This window comes from Littorina saxatilis, linkage group LG17 (genome assembly GCF_037325665.1).
Source record: "Littorina saxatilis isolate snail1 linkage group LG17, US_GU_Lsax_2.0, whole genome shotgun sequence".
Lineage (NCBI taxonomy): Eukaryota > Metazoa > Mollusca > Gastropoda > Littorinimorpha > Littorinidae > Littorina > Littorina saxatilis.
Window position 1 is genome coordinate 16,864,488 of NC_090261.1, and position 12,864 is coordinate 16,877,351.

General features: G+C 41.3%; 1 protein-coding gene across 1 annotated transcript in view; it reads left to right on the plus strand.

Annotated features, from left to right (window-relative positions):
• LOC138953785 (neuroglobin-like) overlaps nt 1-12,864 on the plus strand; it is an 85,587-nt gene that overhangs the window by 40,222 nt on the left and 32,501 nt on the right. The window lies entirely within an intron of this gene.

Below are 12,864 nucleotides of genomic sequence, written 5' to 3' on the forward strand. Positions count from 1 at the left end.
AAAACTTCTGAATTCATGGACCAGAAGGAACCTGACACCTTTTGGTAAAATAACAGTCCTAAAAACCTTGGCTATTTCCAAATTGACACATTTGTTTACTAATTTACCTGATCCAGACGAACAGTTTATGATGGAGTTAAATAATATTTTTTCAAATTTCTTTGGGATGAAAAAAGAGATAAAATTAAAAGAACTACGGTCACCCAACCCTATGAAGATGGAGGATTAAAGATGGTTGACGTGAAAAGTTTTCTGTCATCTCTAAAAATTGTTTGGTTAAAAAGAGTTGATGGTCTTACTGGATTAATATCAAGATTATTGTTTAAAGCATGTCCATCTGTTACAACAATTAATATGAGAGGAGAGGAATCTGCAAATGTTTTGATGCAGAGAATGGAAAACCCGATTTGGACCAATGTTTTTAAACATTATAAGAAACTACATGGAAAATGTGACCCTATAACCTTTAACGATTTTGTATCAGAATGTTTACATTATAATGTTAATATTCGGAGAGATAAAAAGACAGTGTACATTCAAAATTGGATCGACAGAATAGCTCAGATTGGTCATATTTTGGGACAAAATGGATACTTATCCTATAATGCGTTTAAAATCAAATATCCAAATGTGCGAGGCGATTTTGTATTGTATCAAGGTGTAATCTTGGGTGGCCGAGTGGTAACGCACTTGCGCTCGGAATCGAGAGGTTGCGTGTTCGACCCTGGGTCAGGCCGCTATTTTCTCCCCCCTTTCCTAACCTAGGTGGTGGGTTCAAGTGCTAGTCTTTCGGATGAGACGAAAAACCGAGGTCCCTTCGTGTACACTACATTGGGGTGTGCACGTTAAAGATCCCACGATTGACAAAAGGGTCTTTCCTGGCAAAATTGTATAGGCGTAGATAAAAATGTCCACCAAAATACCCGTGTGACCTGGAATAATAGGCCGTGAAAGGTGGATGCAGCGCCTAAAGGCAGTCGATCTACTGACCGATGTGAATGCGTGATATATTGTGTAAAAAAATTCCATCTCACACGGCATTAATAGGTAACATGCGCCTTGAGTCGCCTTGTGTGGTGAGATACGTGCGCGATATAAATCCTCGAAAATAAATAAATAATCCAGGCTGTTAAGAAATATCAGAGAAAAATCGGCTTAGAATTTGATAAACATTTTATTATGACAGAGCCCATTGTGTGGAAATGTATTTGTAAAGGTAAGACACAACTTATTTACAAAAAACTGATTGAACATGGTACGGTCCCAAAATGTATCGAAAAATGGTCTGAATCTTTAGACTGTTTGTTAGATAAGAAGGCTATTTTTCAACATGTTTTTAAAACAACAAAAGACACTTGTCTGAGATGGTTCCAGTACCGATTATTGTACAGAATTTTGCCCACAGAAAGGTTTCTATTTTTGCGAAAAATTGTGGATACGTCATTGTGTACATTTTGTGGTAGAAATGAAGAAACCCTTTTACATATGTTTTGGGAGTGTGATAAAGTGCAGACTTTTTGGATAGAATTTGTAAATTGGCTAAAGGCGAACTGCACCCATTGCGACAATTTAAAACTGTCTAAAGAACTGGTTCTTCTTGGAGTGGCGAACAATGTAGTCACCGATAAAGCTTTTGATGTGTTATTAATCTGTGCCAAACACCATGTATATATTTCCAAAATGAACAAAAAGACCCCTCATTTTCAGACATTTAGTAGAAACTTTAAGCAAAGATTTATTTGTGAAAAGTATAACGCAGTTGTGAATAATACAGTAGATAAATTCTACAAGGATTGGCGCCTGTATATGCACGTTTTGATGTAACCCTTAGGTTTTTTCGTTCTTAAAACCTTTTGATAATGCGACCACCAAACCACTGAACATTCCCCCCTCCCCATTCCATCCTCCCACCCCATGTATGTTGTAATTGTCCAAGTGTGCTTTTCTGTTATATGATTCTGTCCTTTCGGTTAGGTGATGTCCTGTAATGTACAGCATATACATGTAAAAAAAACTGTACAAAAAGAGAATAAAAAAAATAAAAAAAATAAAAATGTTGTTTACCTTTACTGTACCAATTGACACTAACGCAATTTTCCCATGTTGACGACAATATTTTATTTAAAATTGATTTCAGGATTTTGTTAACATAACACATTTTTCTTTCCCATTTTTAATTTTTGTATCTCGTCATTTGTTGTTGACAAATAAATATAATTATTTTCATAACTCAAACATTTCTCGATCAAACCAAACTATTTTTAAGCTGTGGGTGTGACATAAAACAATCTACATATCGTCGTCGGCATGAAAAAATTGCGCTAATGTCCAATGAAACGTTTAGTTTTACTGTACCAATTGACACTCGCGCAATTTTTCCATGTTGACGGCAATATCTTACTTAAAATTGATTTCAGGATTTTGTTAACATAAACATTTTCTTTCCCGTTTTGAATTTTCTATCTCCTGATTTGTTGTTGACAAATAAATGTAATTACAATACTACCATCATTGCACTTGCCAATATCTTGTTACTGGTGCTATTATCACAATGGTGTTCAATTAACGATGTTACATTTGTTTAACAATCAGTATTACATTTATTGTTTAAATGTACTTTCTTTCACATTTTGTAGTTTTCTATCCCATGATTCGTTGTTGACAAATACATGTCATTCCATTAATCCTATCCATGTGTTGCATTGTTGTGCAAGATGACTGAGTGTGTGCATAATATATATGTATATACATGTAGTCCATTTCAGAACATATTTACCATAAACAAAACCCTCGCTTGCATAATATTGATCGGGAACAAAACAAGATTTTTTCCTTGCGTTATTTAACCATTTCACTATTTCACGCTAGCACTCGGACAAGTGTCACACACAAACACCCTGCCATGACTGTTTTTTGAAGAAACCACTTTGACCATTCACCTAAAAATTACATGAAGGAACGTCTGGGAACCTGCTGATTTGAATCAGCAAATTTTCTTGTTCAATGTTCGGTTATTTCCGCGGCTTCATGCGAAAGGGAACCGTCGTCTACAATCAACGACATGGACCATTCTGGTACTTGTTGCTGACAAAAACATGATTTTAACACAGAATTTAATGTCAGAATAGCTATATAAACGCTATTGTGTTTTCATCGTAGCAATAGGGTCCGATATTTAGACTCGAACAAGTATAATGCGACTCGTCTTCGACTCGTCGGCATTATACTTGTCTCGTCTAAATATCGGGCCCTATTGCTACGCTGAAAACACAATAGCTGTTATTAATGTCTATGACCGGTAATGTTTAATGAGTTGGGGCATTCTGACCAATCACAGGATCTGTTTCATTAAAACGCCAACTTGATTGAATAACAATACAAGTTAAGCTGCTATTTTCATCTTTCAGTACCACAAACACAGGTTATCGTTTGGCTGACATGCAGTTTGCGAAGCTGGAGGTATCCCACGAACGCATACTGAGAGCGACTTGAGAAATGTTCATGCGGATAATACATGCCCTAACTCAGGCTACAGTTTGGGATGGAAGTTCACGAAAAATTGGGAACATACTAACTAAAATACTGTGGGTGCCGACCAATTCTTCGATTTTTGATCCAACGCTACTCGGGGCCGCTTTGTTAAGCCTGTCCTTAACTGAGCGAAGTAGACTACACGAAGTATACTTGACGAAGCTGGCCGCACGAAGCTTTAGCACTGAGTTTTCGGTAAAAAGACTTCGCGTAGTCTTCGCAAAGTCGACTTCGGCCTCAATAGGCGACTTGCCCTATCGGCCAGCGCCGCGAAGTCGCGCGATAAATCTGCAATACCTTGCGTGGTCTTGCGAGATCTGCCTCAAACTGCGGGCATGTTTTGATAGCTCTGTGAGAGGTTGCGTTTCAGTGCAGACACTTCGCCTTGAAAATGGTGAATTTGCACTGTGCAGCAGTGGACTGCAGCAATGTTAGCTGTTTTTCGGGTGGCAGTGACTGTGGCAGAGAGTGCCGCTTTTTCTACAAGCGCATCTCTTGTTGAGTTGCAGGATGTCTTACAGGCGCATTTTGAATACCCCTGACCACCATGGGCGGAATGCATAGTAGCGATCTTTCTAAAAGAAGAAACGGCTGGAGGATTTGACAATCTGTCTTCTGTAACTGGTTTCTGGAATAAGCAGTATTGACGACGCCGTGCTTTGTTGCGATCCTATACGCCCCGTGTTCTGTTATTTCTGACACGACTGGGATATTACTGATGTCGTTGTCGATGGTCCATGCTATCAGCATTTGCTTCACATCTGCGTTCGATCGCTCTACTGAACCCTGGCTCTGGAGGTGTCGAACCCGCCCATGTACAATGCGAAGGTTTTGCCACATGATTTTGAGTTCGTCAACCACTGAAGCAATCGAACCCTAATCGACCATTATCGCTTTGGAGAATACACGGAGCGCCAATCATTGTGAAAATGTCAATCAAGTTGCATGCAACTTCTGCCGCTCTTTTGCTTTTCAGCGGTCGTAGGACCAGGACTTTTGTGAAATGGTCCTGGTAATTAAGAATGTGCACGATGACTCCATGTTGATGAGGTCCACCTGGCCTCTGTCGCAGAACGACTTGAGAGAGAGTGAGAGAGAGAGAGAGAGAGAGAGAGAGAGAGAGAGAGAGAGAGAACACACACACACACACACACACACACACACACACACACACACACTCACACACACTCACACACACTAAACTCACTATTGCCGATTTCGCGGAATGGGCAACTTGCCCATTACGCGTAATCGGCTGCCGATTCCGCGTAATCGGCCGCTGAATTCGCAAAATAGGCAAGTTTTAGAGGCCTTTAGGCTTTACGCGATTTCGGCAAAACGCTGCCGATTTCGTGTATTGGGCAGCGATTTGCCGATTACGCGAAATGGGCAAAAATGTTGCCGATTACGCGGAGTGGGCAATTACGTGAAATCGGCACGACATATATACAAACGAGATCATGTGTAAAGACTCCATTTTAGCATTGGTCAAGTTCGCTGATGTTTTGGCTTTGATTGCCCGTTACCATTTGTTTATCAGTGATTTAGTCGCTTGGTTTGGGAACAGTTTTCTTGGACTGAATATTCGAAAATCAAATTTTCCTCAACGCTGCAAATAAATGCTCAGGAGGTAGAACAAGTTGAACATTTCAAATATCTTGGAACTGTCAGCGTCTTATTTTCACTGAAAATGTTGATTTTATTTGCAAGAAGGCAAATCAGCGCCTTTATCTTTTACGAAAGCTCAGAAGTTTTAACGTAAACAAAGAAATTTTAGAAACAGTGTACAAATCTCACGTTTTGACTTTTAACCTGGTTTCTTACTATGGCAATTTAACCGTTAAAAACAGAAGCAGACTAGCAAGAGTTGTTGGCCTGGCAGGCAAAATCATCGGAAGGAAGCAGGCACATCTGTCAGGCCTGTACATCAGCGCTCTGAAAACGAAAGCTTCCAAGATTCGGAGCGACCAATTACAATCCTCTGCATGTTAGGTTTGAAGTGCTGCCATCAGGCCGGCAACTCAAGGTGCCTATAGCCCGCAAGAACTCTTTTAAAAACTCTTTTATTCTTACAGCAATAACCATTTTAAATGCTGATAACAGATGTTAATGTTCCAACTCTACACTTGAGCTGTTCGGAGTCTGTGTGAGTCTGTGTGTAGGTGTTTGTAGGGGTGTGTGTGTGTGTGTGTGTGTGTGTTTTATGCAACTGTTTGCGTGCTCAGTGTGTACGAGCATCAGTGACTGTGATATATATTTATTATGCTCCTTGTTTAAATGCTCATGTAATAAGTTGATCTTAGTAGTGTACTTTTTTTCAACCTTATGATCGTGTGTTTGTGTTATTAGAAATGCGACCCCCCGCGGGTTATAATAGGGGGAAGAATTTACCCGATGCTCCCCAGCATGTCGTAAGAGGCGACTAACGGATTCTGTTTCTCCTTTTACCCTTGTTAAGTGTTTCTTGTATAGAATATAGTCAATGTTTGTACAGATTTTATTCAAGCAGTATGTAAGAAATGTTAAGTCCTTTGTACTGGAAACTTGCATTCTCCCAGTAAGGTCATATATTGTACTACGTTGCAAGCCCCTGGAGCAATTTTTTGATTTGTGCTTTTGTGAACAAGAAACAATTAACAAGTGGCTCTATCCCATCTCCCCCCATTTCCCCGTCGCGATATAACCCTTCGTGGTTGAAAACGACGTTAAACACCAAATAAAGAAAGAAAGATTAGAAATGCGATGTGGTACCAAAAGACAAATGTTCATGTTTATGTAAAATGAAAATAGACATTACAGTTTTCTTATCTTTTCTGATCTAAAGTGAAATGTTTGGAGCAAAGTACAAGAAAACGATATAACTGCGAATAGAATCCCTGAAATCGGATATTTTTTCGAAAGAGCACTAAAATGTAAATCGAAAATTGGTGTTAGGATCATGCATAAGCTAAAGGTAATGTACACCAAATATGAAGTAATTCCTAGAACAGATGCAAAGGTTATTGGCCTGTTTATGAGTTGCATTTTTGGGGGGTAACCCTGTATGACTTTGTTTATTTCTTTGTCTGCGTGCGTTTACGATCATAGTCGCACCAATGTTGGGATTGAATTGAAAAAGGAAGACTTCTAAAGTAGTACTGTCATTTGTGTCATGCGTCTCTGCACTCATGCATCTGATATCACTTTCTGCAGATAAAAACAGTGTCTGCAGTTAAACCATTTACAGACGTCAGTGTGAAGCAGCTGTGGAGTGGTAGCAGTTACCTGGCACGGTGGTTTAGGCAGGCCCCACCGGTTTCAACACATCCCCCTCACACTGTTTTGGAAAGCTGCAGTTTGTCTAAACCAGCCTTGGAACAATGTTTGAAAGCCTCACTCAGCCTCACATGAGGTTTACAGAACGATGGAATCTTTCACGAAATAAGCAGTTCTAACCTTATGGAACACATTTGCAATAGAATTTAACAGCATTAAAGGACACAGTTCGTTTGAAGGGCTATTCAGCATGCGTAAACCACACACCAGCTCTCGTGGTTTATTCAACCCCTGAGCCATCATGGACCCGTGTGACCCACTTTCCTTTTTTGCATAATTTAGTCGTCAGTTTGTTGTTTTATTGCGACACGCTGTATCTGCAATAACACGTTATTTTCTACCTCTGAATCTAAAAAGCAACAAACGACTACGAGTCACACGAACTTATTGGCATAGGTTGGCTTCAAAGAAGCCAGCGATATGCATAAAGTTCCTCTGCTTTGGCAAACACGACCTTACATGAACCTGCTTCCGGGCTCCCTTTTTTCAAACTTTCAAAACTTCGAATTGTACTGATCTTGTCTTGATCAAAAATGAATTCTTTTATGATTTACGAATGTTAGTGTCACAAGTTGTCAATTTATCATTTAAACTTTAAAAGTTAGGTCTAGCGCCAAAACGAGGCTTCCGATTTGTTTTAAAGTTAATCCGGCTGGCCACGCAAAAATGAATTCTTTGAAACATGATCGCTCTTTATGGAGGGCACCTAGGATGTTCTCTGGCGGTGAGTGTTTAAACGAAAGGGTGTTCATTATTTTGTACTGTGTGTAAAAACATGACAGTGTCTCATCCTGACCTCAGGTCAAAATGAGTTCGGCTCATTTTATCCCTGACAGGATGCCTTGGTTTTCCTTGTCTGGCGACCGGAAGAGGAAGAAGGAGCAAAAGTGCTCGTAGAAAAAGATGTGCGCATGTGCGAATCTAAAATGGCCGCGGAACTGTTAATCGGTGTATTCTTGTGACTCTTGTCACCTCCGATCATGTCGGACTTGTTTTTAGAACACGCGCGACCTCAAACTAAAGCATTTACATGTAATATTTTTTTGTTGTTCTAGTATCTACACAGTATTTTCTCACGTTGTACCTAGTGTGAAGCCATACAGGGCCGGACTACCGGGGGGTTTATGTGGGTTGCGCAACCCCCCCTCCCCCCCTAGCCTAAACATGTACCTCACTTATTTAAAACATTTTTTATTATTGTTTATTTTATGCCGTTTCATGCAAGGGGCGACCATTTTCCTATCTCAGAATATGACCTACCCATCAGCTTCAGGGGGCTTCGCCCCCTGACCCCCACAAGGGGCTCTGCCCCTTGACTCCGCCAGGGGGAACATCCCCCTGGACCACCACTGGCAACCCCCCCCCCCCCCCCCCTCCTCTTAGCCTAGTCCAGCCCTGCCATATAAATAAAAATAAGGGCGTTATGATGCATTTTCGAAGAGGTAGAGAGCGAAAGTTGGCACCGGATGTCTGTCACAACCGATCATACACGACTTGTTTTTAAGACATGCGCGACCTCAAACTAAAGCATTTACATGTCATATTTTTGTTGATCTGGTATTTGTCCTTGAATGTTGAGACACACATGAGTTTCTGGCTTGTAACTTGTGTGTTTTACATGTTCTGTTTGGATAAAATGTTCTCTTTTGTGGTGGGGGTTTCCATTCATGATTGAATCACTGTGCTCAATGAATGAATGTTGTTAAAACACACTTGTCTTGTGCCTTTACTATCAAGTGGTGTTTTTGTGCATTCTGGTAAAAAATTTGTGAGGGGCGTAAATCACTAAATTTGTGTCTTTGTACAATTTAGGTGATTCTGGGTACAATAAATTTACATTTAAACATGCTTTGCATTTCAAAATTACATAAAACAGTGCAGGTCAGTCTTGAGAAAAGTGGGTTTTTCTTATGTGTGAAATAAGGCTGATTTCTTGTTTGTGTGTGTGTGTGTGTGTGTGTGTGTGTGTGTGTGTGTGTGTGTCTGTGTGTGTGTGTCTGTGTGTGTGTGTGTGTGTGTGTGCATGTATTTAGTTCTTGTGGTGATTAATCTAACGACTTCTGCAATTTTGCACGTTGTCTTATGCTTTTTGGTGCAAACTTATGGTTTTGTTAGTAAAATCTTATGGTGAGAGTCCACAAGAGCTTGACAGGTATGATTTTGGTTGCTGGGTAAGTTACCGAAAAATAACTAACCCTACAAGTTTACAGAGAGAAAGAAGCAGAGGGGGGAGATCTGTATCTCTGGTACGACCTTCCGGATTATCAACAGTGGGTTCATGGTCGGAATCAAGAGGTCATCATTTCATAAAAGATGTCCTTTTTTTCTGCGGCTGCGCAAGTTATTTGCCTAGGTCATGGCCGAACTTTAGGCCTACGGAGCAATATCTCGGGATATTTGCTCACTAGAATAACAGAGACAAAGAAGGAAAGTCATGCAATATTCGAATGTTATGTGCAGTTCAACGTTTTGAATTTTTCAATCGCAGGAAAGTAGTTCCCATAAGCCATGACTAAAACCCCATGTGCTTTCGAGGATTCACACTGTAATAACAAGTTTTCTGTTGCTGAGTGATTATTGTGAATATGCACCTCTTTCAGTTTACAGATGAAAAGAAGCAGGGGGTGGAATAAAAACACACCACTCTTATTTGTTCTATTCACACTCGAAAGTCATCATTTTTTGTGTGTCAGGTTGCATCCCTCACTTCATCAAGCGGTGGAGTCAGCTCTGCTAGGAGAGACTTTTGACACTTTTTGAGTGTGAAGGTTGCATCCCTCACTTCATCAAGCGGTGGAGTCAGCTCTGCTAGGAGAGACTTTTGACACTTTTTGAGTGTGAAGGTTGCATCCCTCACTTCATCAAGCGGTGGAGTCAGCTCTGCTAGGAGAGACTTTTGACACTTTTTGAGTGTGAAGGTTGCATCCCTCACTTCATCAAGCGGTGGAGTCAGCTCTGCCAGGAGAGACTTTTGACACTTTTTGAGTGTGAAGGTTGCATCCCTCCCTTCATCAAGCGGTGGAGTCAGCTCTGCTAGGAGAGACTTTTGACACTTTTTGAGTGTGAAGGTTGCATCCCTCACTTCATCAAGCGGTGGAGTCAGCTCTGCTAGGAGAGACTTTTGACACTTTTTGAGTGTGAAGGTTGCATCCCTCACTTCATCAAGCGGTGGAGTCAGCTCTGCTAGGAGAGACTTTTGACACTTTTTGAGTGTGAAGGTTGCATCCCTCACTTCATCAAGCGGTGGAGTCAGCTCTGCTAGGAGAGACTTTTGACACTTTTTGAGTGTGAAGGTTGCATCCCTCACTTCATCAAGCGGTCGAGCCAGCTCTGCTAGGAGAGACTGTTGCCGGCCAGCCAAGAGGACACGAACACAGACATAAAACAGACGCGAAACAAAAGAAAAAAGAAGGAGATATAAATCAATATCAGCCGCGCATGTGGCCTTCAATTTACTCCCTGTGACAGCAGAGAGTTCCGGTAAAACTGCAAACATTCCGCGGCTCTTTGACATTTTGCAACTGCTGCGCACATTTATCAACCGTTCCTGTAACTGGGAACTACCAGTAAAATCAAATAGCTCATCCTTCCGCGGTTTATATGTATAGATCATTACAAAGGCACTGACACACAAGGTGGAAGAAGTAATTTGGCCTTCAGTCACAAATCTAGTGTAGACTGAGTACGCCTAATGTGACGCAAACACACTTCGATATTATAGACATTACTACTGTGGGCAAAAACACAGGAAGACAGGAGAGCAGACAGACATACTCTTTACACACACCGTCCAAAGTTCTTACACCACACACACTTCCCTCCAACTCTTCACCCTCTTAGAGGGCCCCAAAGGGGGGGTATCATCACGATCACGGGAAGGGAAATTTTAGCTTTCACGATCACAGTTACCTTGATTTTTGTTTTCACGACCACGAACACCAGGACGAATAGAGGATCATAGAGTGATACAGCTGTGAAAAATGTACGTTGAAAATAAAATGCTTTGCAATAATGCCCATCACGATCACGAAAACAAATGACGATCACGATCACGAGACTTGATTTTTTTGTCATCACGGATCACTGGCAAAGTCCCATTACGATCACAGAAATGGAAATTTCGGCAATCACGGTCACAGAAAGGTAAAAAATCGCCAATCACGATCACGATTTTAAACCCTTTGGGGCCCTCCTCTTATGCTCCCTCAAGTCACCACCACCCCACCCCCGAGCCCCGCACACACACAACCCAGACCACTCGAATACCATCCAACCAGCCAAACTAAACAATTGCAAATAATCAGACGGTGGAGATTTGTATTGAGCTTTAGTAAATCGGTTACAGTTGGTAATCAGCAAAGGAAGGTTCATTTAGGGTAGGGCCCATGCAGGCCCTGATCAGGCGGCTGGAAGGCGGGCAGCAAAGGGTGTTACCTGATGGGTGCCTGCCAGCTGTGGGCTGTCCGTCACAACACACCGCTCAACACACAGACGCTGCCCCACACGGCTACACTTCAACTCGAGATGGTTGATTTCCATCATCATCATCATAAATTTCGTCGGCGTCGTCGCCGCCATCATTGTCATCTTCTTCACACACAAACAGAGAGAGAGAGGGCCAGAGAGATAAGAGAGAGAGAGACACACACACGCACATGAAGGTAAGGGGCTATGTGAGTTACTCCGCTCACATATGTAACTTCAGCAGGACCGACGACGCACTGCAGCTTATCCCAGTCCGCTACACGTTGCATGAAAGGAAAACAGGCCAAGTACTCGTCATAATCCCTATCGCGGTATAAATAATAGGCAGTGCGTCGTATGTGCCGCTGAAACTGCGCAGGTATATTCTGCCCATAAGGAGTCTGTGCGTAAAGACACACAGATCCTTTCACCCGTACCAGAAAGAGAGAGAGAGAGTATTTTAAGTGTTATTTAGTATAAATATAATTTAAACACTTGTTTTACTGTGGCTGGTGGGTACCACCAGTCACAACCCCTCGGTCTGCATGCTTTTTATGGTGCATTTTTGTCTTAAAGGTCCTTGTCTACATTTTTATACCGAAATCGCCATTTGACCATTAAGAGACGAAGCCAGTGCACAGACGGAAGGTATCGTCCACTGGACTACTACTATCACAGAAAGACTACAAGGTCTGTCACTCACCTTCGAGTCTTCTGTGTTCTTGGAGTCGCTTCCTGGGGAAAAATATTGTTCAAGACGGTTTGCCTCTTCCTACAGTCTGTGTAAGGTCAAATAAATACAGTTGAATGATGTTGTTTTTAACCATCATTTGGACGAATCTTCGTTATTTTTCGGATGCATGATTTGACGCAAAGTGGATATTAGCGGCTCGCAAACGAAGATTCGTCCAAATGATGGAGGTACATACAGTTCAAACAATCATTCAACTGTATTTATTTGACCTTACACAGACTGTAGGAAGAGGAAAACTGTCTTGAACAATATTTTTCCCCAGGAAGCGACTCCAAGAACACAGAAGACTCGAAGGTGAGTGACAGACCTTGTAGTCTTTCTGTGATAGTAGTAGTCCAGTGGACGATACCTTCCGTCTGTGGCCAGTGTAGCCGTTTGAAAATTCATTGTAGTATTCCAGCGTAGTACTCATAGTAGGATATCCTTATTTGGAAAATGCCAAGCGCAAAATTCCTCTCAAATCCCGTGCATTTCGTGCGTTTAAAAAAAAGCGTGGACAGCGCTCCAGTGTCAAACTGTTGCTGCACTTGTTTGGGCGTGGCTATAAGCATAGTGACATGAATTTGATTCGTCAGTATTTTTAGGCAAAGCACATGTTCTCAGCAAACAGAAAACAAAATATTGGAAGCGTGAGTCACGCTACCCAAAAATAAAATCTTTTTTTACATATATTTTTTTTCTATAACTTTTTTCCCCATGGTTCATTCATCATCTGACATAACTTTTTAGCGAAATCTAACCATAAGATTATTGAAAAAAAGCAAAAATGTAGACGACCACCTTTAAATTGTGAGCTGATG